The 12927-nt window shown below is 43.9% G+C and overlaps 7 non-coding genes across 7 annotated transcripts; 2 read left to right on the top strand and 5 right to left on the bottom strand.

Annotated features, from left to right (window-relative positions):
- Positions 1–86: 86 nt before the first annotated feature.
- On the bottom strand, positions 87–159 carry TRNAK-CUU (transfer RNA lysine (anticodon CUU)). Its single transcript has one exon. It is a non-coding gene; the product is annotated as a tRNA-Lys (tRNA).
- Positions 160–266: 107 nt separating this feature from the next.
- TRNAG-UCC (transfer RNA glycine (anticodon UCC)) lies at positions 267–337 on the top strand. The gene has a single exon. It is a non-coding gene; the product is annotated as a tRNA-Gly (tRNA).
- A 119-nt stretch (positions 338–456) lies between these two features.
- On the bottom strand, positions 457–529 carry TRNAK-CUU (transfer RNA lysine (anticodon CUU)). Its single transcript has one exon. It is a non-coding gene; the product is annotated as a tRNA-Lys (tRNA).
- A 10592-nt stretch (positions 530–11121) lies between these two features.
- Positions 11122–11194, bottom strand: TRNAK-CUU (transfer RNA lysine (anticodon CUU)). The gene has a single exon. It is a non-coding gene; the product is annotated as a tRNA-Lys (tRNA).
- Positions 11195–11301: 107 nt separating this feature from the next.
- Positions 11302–11372, top strand: TRNAG-ACC (transfer RNA glycine (anticodon ACC)). The gene has a single exon. It is a non-coding gene; the product is annotated as a tRNA-Gly (tRNA).
- A 119-nt stretch (positions 11373–11491) lies between these two features.
- TRNAK-CUU (transfer RNA lysine (anticodon CUU)) lies at positions 11492–11564 on the bottom strand. The gene has a single exon. It is a non-coding gene; the product is annotated as a tRNA-Lys (tRNA).
- A 1034-nt stretch (positions 11565–12598) lies between these two features.
- On the bottom strand, positions 12599–12671 carry TRNAK-CUU (transfer RNA lysine (anticodon CUU)). The gene has a single exon. It is a non-coding gene; the product is annotated as a tRNA-Lys (tRNA).
- Between the last annotated feature and the right edge of the window lie 256 nt (positions 12672–12927).

Here is a 12927-nt window from a genome sequence, read left to right as displayed (position 1 = left end):
TGTGAAAGTGAGGACAGCTATTTGCGCTGTGGTGCTGCAAGTTGACAGTGTTCCACATACAATGGTACAGGAAAAGAAAAAACATCCGCCCAACGTGGGGCTCGAACCCACAACCCTGAGATTAAGAGTCTCATGCTCTACCGACTGAGCTAGCCAGGCTTGGTTGCGAATGTATGGAGGTGATGGCAAGGCAAGGCATCCTGACACTCCTGCTTTGTTTCATACACTAAAGTACACGAGTAAGTGTAAAATTAAGTACCTGTGGAGCATTGGTGGTTCAGTGGTAGAATTCTCGCCTTCCACGCGGGAGACCTGGGTTCGATTCCTGGCCAATGCAGTCATGAGTTTTTGCTGATATGGCAGTGCATTTTGTGAAAGTGAGGACAGCCATTTGCGCTGTGGTGGTGCAAGTTGACAGTGTTCCACATACAATGGTACAGGAAAAGAAAAAACATCCACCCAACGTGGGGCTCGAACACACGACCCTGAGATTAAGAGTCTCATGCTCTACCGACTGAGCTAGCCAGGCTTGGTTGCGAATGCATGGAGGTGATGGCAAGGCAAGGCAAGGCATCCTGACACACCTGCTTTGTTTCATACACTAAAGTACACGAGTACAGATGTAGCCACCTTTATCTTGACTGTTTCTCCGCCGAGACGGGCGTTTAGTCACGCTAATGCGATAGCTGAGTTTCATCACAGGCTGGCGCGTTGAGGCGATCTAGATACTCATCATGCATTACACATCTCCACCACTGTGTCGCTAATGCTCCACTAATCCAGTACTTTCGATCGTACAGTATAGCGGCGGATTGATCTACAGCTCTGGCAATACTGTAGGCGTAACGGGAGGCGGTGGAAAAAGTATGGAGTACTGTACAGTATGTGTATGGAGACGCAACTACAGTAATTGTGTAAAAGGAAGAATGTACAGTACAATGTATAAACACCGTGCTTTTAAAATATATGAGCGTCTGAGTTCGCTAATGCATAATGGGAATGGAGGACTAGCCGGAGGCGGAGGAAAACACCGTGCTTTACAAATGCGAGCGTCCGAGTCCTCTAAGGCATAAACCAACAGCAATGGGGCGGGGGCCGGCCGCTGTTTGCAGTACTTTCACACATGAAATTGGAAATCTCTCATGAGGCGTCGTGGGCTAGGGGTGAAGGCTCCCACCTCCCTCGCTGGGGGTCCAGGGTTCGAGACCTGATGTGCTTTCTTTCTTTCTTTTTTTTTTTTTTTTTCTGTAATAATGCACTGTATTATTTTATTTACACTGTAAGACAGTCAATGGAAGGATGCACACAGATTTCACATAAATCAAAGTACATCTGCAGGAGCGATTCTTTACGCTAAATGCACCTAAACAGCGGGAATGAAATGAGTGTATTCTGACGCTACCAACTGAGCAAAACAGTACTGTAGATCTTCAGCATTTGTGTATTGCACAGGACCTGAATTTCCTCCCTGTGCAGGCCCCCAGGGGGGAAGGGCGATGGGGGTAGGGGGGAGACGATGGAAAATACTGTGCCTTTGAAATGCAATTACATGAGCGTCCGAGTACACTACGGCATACTGTAAACCAACACCAATGGGAAGGAAGTGCCAACCTTATTTTTAATGTGTTCCCGTGACATTCACTTTAAAAAAAAAAAATTTCTCTCCAATACAGTACATCCAATGGAAGGATGCACACAGGTTTCACATACTGTACATTAAATCAAAGTACATCTGCAGGAGCGATTCTTTACGCTAAATGCAACCTACAGTACAGTACTGTAAGTGAGCAAAACAGTACTACAGTGGGCGTTTGTGTATTGCACATGACCAGCATTTGCATTCCCTCCCTGTCTACTGCATGATCTGTGCAGGCTCCCATGGGGGAAGGGCAGCAGGCTAGCCGGAGGCGGAGGAAAACACCGTGCTTTACAAATGCGAGCGTCCGAGTCCTCTAAGGCATAAACCAACAGCAATGGGGCGGGGGCCGGCCGCTGTTTGCAGTACTTTCACACATGAAATTGGAAATCTCTCATGAGGCGTCGTGGGCTAGGGGTGAAGGCTCCCACCTCCCTCGCTGGGGGTCCAGGGTTCGAGACCTGATGTGCTTTCTTTCTTTCTTTTTTTTTTTTTTTTTTCTGTAATAATGCACTGTATTATTTTATTTACACTGTAAGACAGTCAATGGAAGGATGCACACAGATTTCACATAAATCAAAGTACATCTGCAGGAGCGATTCTTTACGCTAAATGCACCTAAACAGCGGGAATGAAATGAGTGTATTCTGACGCTACCAACTGAGCAAAACAGTACTGTAGATCTTCAGCGTTTGTGTATTGCACAGGACCTGAATTTCCTCCCTGTGCAGGCCCCCAGGGGGGAAGGGCGATGGGGGTAGGGGGGAGACGATGGAAAATACTGTGCCTTTGAAATGCAATTACATGAGCGTCCGAGTACACTACGGCATACTGTAAACCAACACCAATGGGAAGGAAGTGCCAACCTTATTTTTAATGTGTTCCCGTGACATTCACTTTAAAAAAAAAAAAATTCTCTCCAATACAGTACATCCAATGGAAGGATGCACACAGGTTTCACATACTGTACATTAAATCAAAGTACATCTGCAGGAGCGATTCTTTACGCTAAATGCAACCTACAGTACAGTACTGTAAGTGAGCAAAACAGTACTACAGTGGGCGTTTGTGTATTGCACATGACCAGCATTTGCATTCCCTCCCTGTCTACTGCATGATCTGTGCAGGCTCCCATGGGGGAAGGGCAGCAGGCTAGCCGGAGGCGGAGGAAAACACCGTGCTTTACAAATGCGAGCGTCCGAGTCCTCTAAGGCATAAACCAACAGCAATGGGGCGGGGGCCGGCCGCTGTTTGCAGTACTTTCACACATGAAATTGGAAATCTCTCATGAGGCGTCGTGGGCTAGGGGTGAAGGCTCCCACCTCCCTCGCTGGGGTCCAGGGTTCGAGACCTGATGTGTTTTCTTTCTTTCTTTTTTTTTTTTTTTTTCTGTAATAATGCACTGTATTATTTTATTTACACTGTAAGACAGTCAATGGAAGGATGCACACAGATTTCACATAAATCAAAGTACATCTGCAGGAGCGATTCTTTACGCTAAATGCACCTAAACAGCGGGAATGAAATGAGTGTATTCTGACGCTACCAACTGAGCAAAACAGTACTGTAGATCTTCAGCGTTTGTGTATTGCACAGGACCTGAATTTCCTCCCTGTGCAGGCCCCCAGGGGGGAAGGGCGATGGGGGTAGGGGGGAGACGATGGAAAATACTGTGCCTTTGAAATGCAATTACATGAGCGTCCGAGTACACTACGGCATACTGTAAACCAACACCAATGGGAAGGAAGTGCCAACCTTATTTTTAATGTGTTCCCGTGACATTCACTTTAAAAAAAAAAAAATTCTCTCCAATACAGTACATCCAATGGAAGGATGCACACAGGTTTCACATACTGTACATTAAATCAAAGTACATCTGCAGGAGCGATTCCTCGTAAGCAGACTTGCTGTGTGGATCTTCTCCGACCTTTCAGAAATCTCCTGATAATTTGCTCTCCGTTTCTGCCTTCGAAAACTTCTTCACAGGCCATACTGTTCCAGCTCATTGACACAGTTTCGTCATACAGTATTTGACCGGTAATTCTTTCATTTACGGTTTACAATTATTTATATACTGTACGTAAATGATGAATGTCCCTGTGCATTGCTCCATGGCCTATACAACTTATCCCGGTGTATTTTAAAATGTATACCATCTCTCACTCCATATCCAAGCGCTGCCACGTGCTGGGAGTTCACGGTCGGCGGCCATTTTGTCAGGTTGCTAAGCGATCCAGCTCGGTATACCGTAATGTGCATACAGTAGACCTCGCTTATCCCAGTGTAATTGAGCTAGGGGATTGTGACGCTCCTTCAGCATTGCCCCCTGGAGTGTGAAATGTATGCCATACTGTATCTCACTACATATCCGAGCGCTGCCACGTGCTGGGAGTTCACGGTCGGCGGCCATGTTGTCAGGTTGCTAAGCGATCCAGCTCGGTATACCGTAATGTGCATAGACCGCGCTTATCCCAATGTAATTGAGCTAGGGGATTGTGACGCTCCTTCAGCATTGCCCCCTGGAGTGTGAAATGTATGCCATACTGTATCTCACTACATATCCGAGCGCTGCCACGTGCTGGGAGTTCACGGTCGGCGGCCATGTTGTCAGGTTGCTAAGCGATCCAGCTCGGTATACCGTAATGTGCATAGACCGCGCTTATCCCAATGTAATTGAGCTAGGGGATTGTGACGCTCCTTCAGCATTGCCCCCTGGAGTGTGAAATGTATGCCATACTGTATCTCACTACATATCCGAGCGCTGCCACGTGCTGGGAGTTCACGGTCGGCGGCCATGTTGTCAGGTTGCTAAGCGATCCAGCTCGGTATACCGTAATGTGCATACAGTAGACCTCGCTTATCCCAGTGTAATTGAGCTAGGGGATTGTGACGCTCCTTCAGCATTGCCCCCTGGAGTGTGAAATGTATGCCATACTGTATCTCACTACATATCCGAGCGCTGCCACGTGCTGGGGGTTCACGGTCGGTGGCCATTTTTAGTGTGCATAGAACTCGCTTATCCACATAGGCCCCTGTGTTTTTAACTACTATATTGAGATGCACATTTCTAGGCCTACAGTATTTAATATACAGTAAGCAGCATTGTTGTTAGGCAATAATTGAAGAATTTACATACAGTACTGACATGTACTGTATGTAATGCTTGTACATCATGTCAGTCGACCCTTATGCTGTACACTACTGTAAGTCTCACAGGGCCCATGCACTTCCAAGGAGGGTTATTTACTGTACTGTATCTGTTTCATACAGGAAACTAATTGCAGTCCATAACACTGAAGTTGTATTTTCAGTACTGTACAGTATACAATACTTAAATTTGAACATCAGGTACTGGATAGTAAACATGTACTGTACAGTATTAACTTCTATCATAAAACTCTTATGCATTTTCAGATGTGTAAATTTTAGACTACAGTATTCACAAATGTTTTCTCTCCATACAGGAATTATAGTTGGACAACATGCCAGTAACTATCAACAAAACGATGAGCAAGATAATCGCCAACATGAAAAAAGAAAATAAAACCATCAAAGAGATCCATGCATGGCTCAAGGAAAGTGGCATTATAGTCACTTTAGAAACGGTGCGCTATCATGCATTCGAGAGAACAACGCCCAGAATTGTATTTCCTACAAAATGCACATGGTACGTACTGTACACTACTGTAATGTTTAAATTACTTGCTTTATACCATAAACAATTTTTTTGAAATAAAATAAAAACTTCATCAATTGTAACTGTGATTGTGCTGTTCATGAATTCATATTTTTCATACTGTATTGTACTGTAGGAGAGTGCAACAAATTGTGGAGGAACTAACTCGTGAGGATGATGAGCGTACTGCTCTGCAAATAAAACGAATTCTCCATTCCAAGTATGACCTGGACATATCGGCCACCAGCATCAGAAGGATGCGACGGAAAATGGGATGGACCTTTGGCGCAACAAGGTAAAATACTGAAAGCAGTATAAACCATACAGTAAATGCACTGTTAATAATCCCTTGATACGTGATATAATAATGCCATAAATCATTATACAGAGTGTGTACTTTATACTATATACAGTATGTGTGTGTGTATATACTGTATATATTCTATCCCAAAAGAGATACCTACTGTATAGGCACTCAGAGACAGCAATGAAGCATTGCCGGCTTATTGTGATGATTACATACTGTATACTGTGTGTGTGTGTTTGTGTGTATGTACAGTATGTATATATATATATTACTCTGTATGTAACTTAATGTACTGTATGTACAGTTTAATGTATACAGTAGGTATATAATACAGTATACTGCACATACAGTCTACTGTATATACAGTAATCTGTAAATCTGTAATTTCATAACTGTATCTGATTTCATTATTTTTGGCTCTTCACAGGATATCTCCAATGATAAGAGATGTGAATAAAGAAAAGAGAGTGGAACAGGCACGGCGATGGATTGAGAGTGGTGAAACATTTGATGATGTCATTTTCACAGATGAATCGTCTGTTGCCCTTGAGCGGTTCTCCAGAATGTCATTCAGGAAACGTAACCATATCTCTTTAAAACCACGCCCAAAGCATCCATTGAAAGTCCATGTATGGGGAGGCATATCACGATTAGGAGCTGGTCCCCTATTATTTTTCGAAGGTACAGTACTATACTTTATTCTGTGCCTGTGTTCTGTAAAAATACATGTTGTACTGTAGAGTACGTGTAACTGCACAATAAAAGGAGTTGCTTATTAATGAACAACATTTTTTGATTTCTGTAGGAATCATGGATAAGAAATTTTTCCAAGAAACAATAGTAGAGAAATGTATGGTGCCATTTGTGAATAAATATTACCCAACTCACCATAGGATATTCCAAGACAATGATCCTAAACACTCCGCCTCAGCCAAATTTATGGAAGAGAAAGGTATGAATTGGGAACGCACACCACCAGAGTGAGTATTCTTTCAACAGTGTACAAGTAAAATTTTGGATAGCACTCTAGTACTGTAAAAAAAAAATTTGTTTAATAAACAGTACAATATTGTATGTTTAATTTTCTCTATTTACTGTAATGTAATTAATTTTTTCTATACGCTTTATTTTTATTTTTATATAGATCACCAGACATGAACCCAATCGAATTAGTGTGGGCTCAATTGAAGAGGTACGTTAGGAGTGTTGCAAAGCCAACAACAAAACAGCAACTGGTGGATGGGATAAAGAAATTTTGGCTAGAAGTACTCACACCTGAACATTGTAATAATTATATAAATCACCTGTATAAAGTATTACCTGTTGTAGTTGAAAGAAATGGTCAAGCCACAAATATGTAGTTCTGTATTTTCTGTTTAAAATTTTAAATTGGTGCATTATTAAAAAAAATGATAAAATTGCCTTTGTCTGATTATTGCATAAACTAATGTAGAATATTATACAGTAGTAATGTTATTGATGTGTACTGTATGAACAGTTATTTTCAGTTTTATAAGTCCTGAATAAGAGTACTGTACATTTTGATCAGTGCAGTACATGGAATCGGATGTTGTAATACTTTATTTTTACATTAATATTGATGTTTTTCCAATAAATATTCAATTTTACAGTATGGTACGGTACAGTACATGAGGGTACCTGTACAGTATGATACGTCATTATGGGGGAGAAATACTGTATCCACTAAATGTACAGTAAAATGTTTTTTTCTTATTACAAACACACAAATGCATCTCAGATGGAAATATGCTATACACAGCAGACAGCTTATGGTGACAGAACTTCCCTACTGTATCCCCACCCATAGTCGTGGTATATTTTAGATTGCCTAATGAGACACTCCTGCAGCATTGCCAATGATTCATGTAAAACCTGTGTGCAAACAGTATCTGTATTGAATGCAAAGTACAGTAAGAGTACAGTATACAGTATTATCAGAGCCAAACCTGACCAACATGATGCCCTAGGCTAGATTTTGGCTGATGCCCTCTTGCACAGATGCTACGTAGTTCCGCCTCTAACCCTGCACCCCTTTCCCAGCACCATCACCCATTTTGGCGCTCCTACCCCCTATAATCTAAATAAGAACAATGTGCACATTTAGTGCCAGCCCAAAACAGTGTACAGTATGTTCTTGCTGGGAAGGGGCATGGTAACACAATAATACCCGAAGATGAAATGACACAACACAGTACTGCAACTTTATTCACATTATATCATGCAGTGGTGTCTCTTATTCTCATGACATCATATCATAGTACCACATTACTCCTAACAGTAATGCCCCTTATTCACATTACACCCCACCACATTCATCTTTATTTACATTAGACCACAGGTTCTCAAACTCAGTCCTCAGGACCCCACACAGTGCAGGTTTTGCAGGTCTCACAGAATCACAAGTGAAAAAATTAGCTCCACCTACTGTATGGACCTTCTAAAATGTGTCAGTTAGTAATGAATACATCTGTGCACTTGCTGGTTTACCTGCAAAACATGCACTGTGTGGGGTCCTGAGGACCAAGTTTGAGAACCACTGCATTAGACCATGCAGTAGTGCCCTTTCCTTATGTTACACCAGAAAATATTGTAGTACACCTTATACACATACAGTACAGTAATGCCACACATTAGTAATGCATTTCATATTTAAATTTTCTGATTTAATTTCATAGAGCCGCAGTCACTCACAGAATATAGGCATGTACTGTAGCATCTCATTTTATTCTGCAGAAGCTGATTATTCCCGTTTGGCTAGTTTGCCGCCTCTGTACAGTATATCACAATAGAAAAAAGTTATAGTGTCAGTGAAAAAAGCACCTCATGACAGATACTGTACACAAGCTCATGTCTAAATACTGTATACTGTAAGCAGTGACATTAAGGGGTACAGTACTGTATATATGCAATTGCAGTCGAATTCCGTCAGGAATACGGAAAAAATGGACACGGGATCCCCCATCTTTTTAGAACCAGCACCGGGCTCTGCGCCTGGTCCTGGTGCAAAAAATAAGGGGGACAAAAAAAGCGTAGGGGTTCCCCATATTTTTTGAATCAGCACTGGGCTCCACTAGCTGGACAGATAATGCACAGCCGGGGGAGACTTTTATACCGGTCCCTGCGGCCATGGAATTAAATACCCAACTAGTCACACCTGGCCGGAGTACCCTGGAGGAGTGGGGGCCCCTTAAATCAAGGGGACCCCCCTCCAGCCACTCGATTATCTCTATCACCCCTGTGTATTGTAGCTAGGGGATTGTGACGCTCCTTCAGCATTGCCCCGTAGCCTGCAAAATCTGTGCTGTTATTTGCTCCATAGCTGAGTGCCTCCTAGGAGCTACTGTAGGAGTCACAGGCGGTAGCCATTTCAATTGAGTCTGCCCTGCTATAGAATTGTACAGGTATGTGTACATTACCGTACGGTGCATAGAACCTTTACAGTAGAAACTCTCCTGCAGCTTTGGCCTGCTTTACTGTATGTACTGTAAAACTTGTGTTTTGTCAGTTTGCTATGCGACCGAGCCCGGTGTAACGTACAGTACTGTAATGTGCATAGACCTCGCTTACAGTATCTCTGTGTATTTTGGCTAGGGGATTGTGACGCTCCTTCAGCATCGCCCCGTAGCCTGCACAGCTTATGCCATTTCTCATTCCATACCCAACTGCTGCCTGCCACGAGGTGGGGGTTCAGGAGGTGGGGGTTCATGGGTAGTGGTCGTTTTGACAGTGTGCTATGCGATTGAGTCCGGTGTACCGTAATACTGTATGCAATCCTACAGTAGCTTATCCCTCCCCTGTGTATTTTGGCTAGGGGATTGTGACGCTCCTTCAGCATTGCCCCATAACCTGCACAAGGGTTCAGGGGCGGCGGCCATTTTGCCAGTGTGCTACAGTATGTCATCGAGTCCGGTGTACCATAATATGCATACTGTGTATTTTAGCTAGGGGATTGTGACGCTCCTTCAGCATTGCCCCATAGTCTGTACAATCTGGACTATTACTTGCTCCGTAGCCTAGGGCCTCTGTGGGGCAAGGAGTCATAGGTGGTAGCCATTTCTATTCAGTCTGCCCAGCTACAGAATTGTATGTGTACTGTGTACGGAGCATAGAACCTTAACCTGCATAGAACCTGCACATTATGGTACACCGGACTCGATCGCATAGAACCGCTCATGCAGCTACTGTATGCCCTGGTTTACAGTATGTGAATAAAAAAAATAATAAAGTGTCTGAAAAAAACTACAGTAACATGCATTCGTACTTAAGGAATCGAACCCTGGACTCTGAGTATAGGAAGCGAAACACTTCACCACTTCGCCGCAGACAAATGTATAAATCCGTTGGTTTTGATTATGCTGTAATGGCTACGGGATTAGGACGATAACATACTGTAGAAAATTCCTAATCTTGAGAGGCAATAGTGAACTTGTAACACACATCCATTTGCGACAGTGTACACTACTGGTTTTACAGTACTGTGTTTTGTCTGCGGGACTTGGACGCTCACATACAGTATTCATAAAGTATTGTAGATGGATCATATACTGTATGCTGTACTACTGTATTTGCGTCGGTGTCGTACTGTATATACAGTACTGTATTAAATAATGCAGCGTAATGAGTACAGTATTTACTGTATGCAGCGTAATGAGACGCCTTAGTAAAGTAGTCCTTATTATGTATGTCAGTATTGTATTTTACGGGAGACCACACGCATGCGCAGTGGTGATTGTAAAAAGCGACATCTGGTGGCTGATCGCAGGTATTACACGTAAAGGTAACGCCAAACGTCAAATGTCTGTCTCCGTGCGATTAGATAGCCTCTCTGTGGCTAGGCGCGCCTCGCTACGCCACAGTACGCTGCGTATGGTCGAACGGGACAAACGCCGCGGCCACTCAAGATAAAGGTGGCTACATCTGTAAGTGTAAAATTAAGTACCTGTGGAGCATTGGTGGTTCAGTGGTAGAATTCTCGCCTTCCACGCGGGAGGCCTGAGTTTTTGCTGATATGGCAGTGCATTTTGTGAAAGTGAGGACAGCCATTTGCGCTGTGGTGGTGCAAGTTGACAGTGTTCCACATACAATGGTACAGGAAAAGAAAAGTAAACATCCGCCCAATGTGGGGCTCGAACCCACGACCCTGAGATTAAGAGTCTCATGCTTTACCGACTGAGTTAGCAATGCTTGGTAACCGAGGAGTTGTGGTGATGGCAAGGCAAGGCATCCTGACTCTCCTGCTTTGTTTCATACACTAAAGTACACGAGTAAGTGTAAAATTAAGTTTCTGTGGAGCATTGGTGGTTCAGTGGTAGAATTCTCGCCTGCCACGCGTGATGCCCGGAATCGATTCCCGGCCAATGCAGTCCTGAGTTTTTGCTGATATGGCAGTGTATTTTGTGAAAGTGAGGACAGCCATTTGCGCTGTGGTGATGCAAGTATACACTGTTCCACATACAATGGTACAGGAAAAGAAAAAACATCCGCCCAACGTGGGGCTCGAACCCACGACCCTGAGATTAAGAGTCTCATGCTCTACCGACTGAGCTAGCCAGGATTGATTGAGAATGTATGGAGGTGATGGCAAGGCAAGGCATCCTGACACTCCTGCTTTGTTTCATACACTAAAGTACACGAGTAAGTGTAAAATTAAGTATCTGTGGAGCATTGGTGGTTCAGTGGTAGAATTCTCGCCTACCACGCGTGAGGCCCGGAATCGATTCCCGGCCAATGCAGTCCTGAGTTTTTGCTGATATGGCAGTGTATTTTGTGAAAGTGAGGACAGCCATTTGCGCTGTGGTGATGCAAGTATACACTGTTCCACATACAATGGTACAGGAAAAGAAAAAACATCCGCCCAACGTGGGGCTCGAACCCACGACCCTGAGATTAAGAGTCTCATGCTCTACCGACTGAGCTAGCCAGGCTTATTTGTGAATGTATGGAGGTGATGGCAAGGCAAGACATCCTGACACTCCTGCTTTGTTTCATACACTAAAGTACACGAGTAAGTGTAAAATTAAGTATCTGTGGAGCATTGGTGGTTCAGTGATAGAATTCTTGCCTGCCATGCGGGAGGTCTGGGTTCAATTCCCGGCCAATGCAGTCCTGAGTTTTTGCTGATATGGCAGTGCATTTTGTGAAAGTGAGAACAGCCATTTGCGCTGTGGTGGTGCAAGTTGACAGTGTTCCACATACAATGGTACAGGAAAAGAAAAAAAACATCCGCCCAATGTGGGGCTCGAACCCACGACCCTGAGATTAAGAGTCTCATGCTTTACCGACTGAGTTAGCAATGCTTGGTAACCGAGGCGTTGTGGTGATGGCAAGGCATCCTGACTCTCCTGCTTTGTTTTGTACACTAAAGTACATGAGTAAGTCTAAAATTAAGCATCTGTGGATCATTGGTGGTTCAGTGGTAGAAATCTTGCTGGCCACGTGGGAGGCCGGGTTCAATTCCCGGTCAATACATTCCTGAGTTTTTGCTGATAGGGCAGTGCATTTTGTGAAAGTGAGGACAGCCATTTGCGCTTTGGTGATGCAAGTATACACTGTTCCACATACAATGGTACAGGAAGAGAAAAAAACAACTGCCCAACATGGAGCTCAAATACATGACCCTAAGATTAATAGTCTTATGCTCTAGCGACTGTGCTAGTCGGGCTTGAGTACGTAGGCTTGGAGGTGATGGCAAGGCAAGGCATCCTGACACTCCTGCTTTGTTTTATACACTAAAGTACATGAGTAAGTGTAAAATAAGGCATCTGTGGAGCATTGGTGGTTCAGTGGTAGAATTCTCGCCTGCCACGCGTGAGGCCCGGAATCGATTCCCGGCCAATGCAGTTTTGAGTTTTTCCTGATATGGCAGTGTATTTTGTGAAAGTGAGGACAGCCATTTGCGCTGTTGTGGTGCAAGTATACAGTGTTCCACATACAATGGTACAGGAAAAGAAAAAACATCCGCCCAACGTGGGGCTCGACCCCACGACCCTGAGATTAAGAGTCTCATGCTCTACCGACTGAGCTAGCCAGGCTTGTTTGAGAATGTATGGAGGTGATGGCAAGGCAAGGCATCCTGACACTCCTGCTTTGTTTCATACACTAAAGTACACGAGTAAGTGTAAAATTAAGTATCTGTCGAGCATTGGTGGTTCAGTGGTAGAATTCTCGCCTGCCACGCGGGAGGCCTGGGTTCAATTCCCGGTCAAAACATTCCTGAGTTTTTGCTGATAGGGCAGTGCATTTTGTGAAAGTGAGGACAGCCATTTGCGCTGTGGTGATGCAAGTATA

Source organism: Pseudophryne corroboree, chromosome 3 (assembly GCF_028390025.1).
Source record: "Pseudophryne corroboree isolate aPseCor3 chromosome 3, aPseCor3.hap2, whole genome shotgun sequence".
NCBI lineage: Eukaryota > Metazoa > Chordata > Amphibia > Anura > Myobatrachidae > Pseudophryne > Pseudophryne corroboree.
Note: the sequence above shows the minus strand (reverse complement) of the source record. Positions and strands in the feature narration are given on the sequence as shown.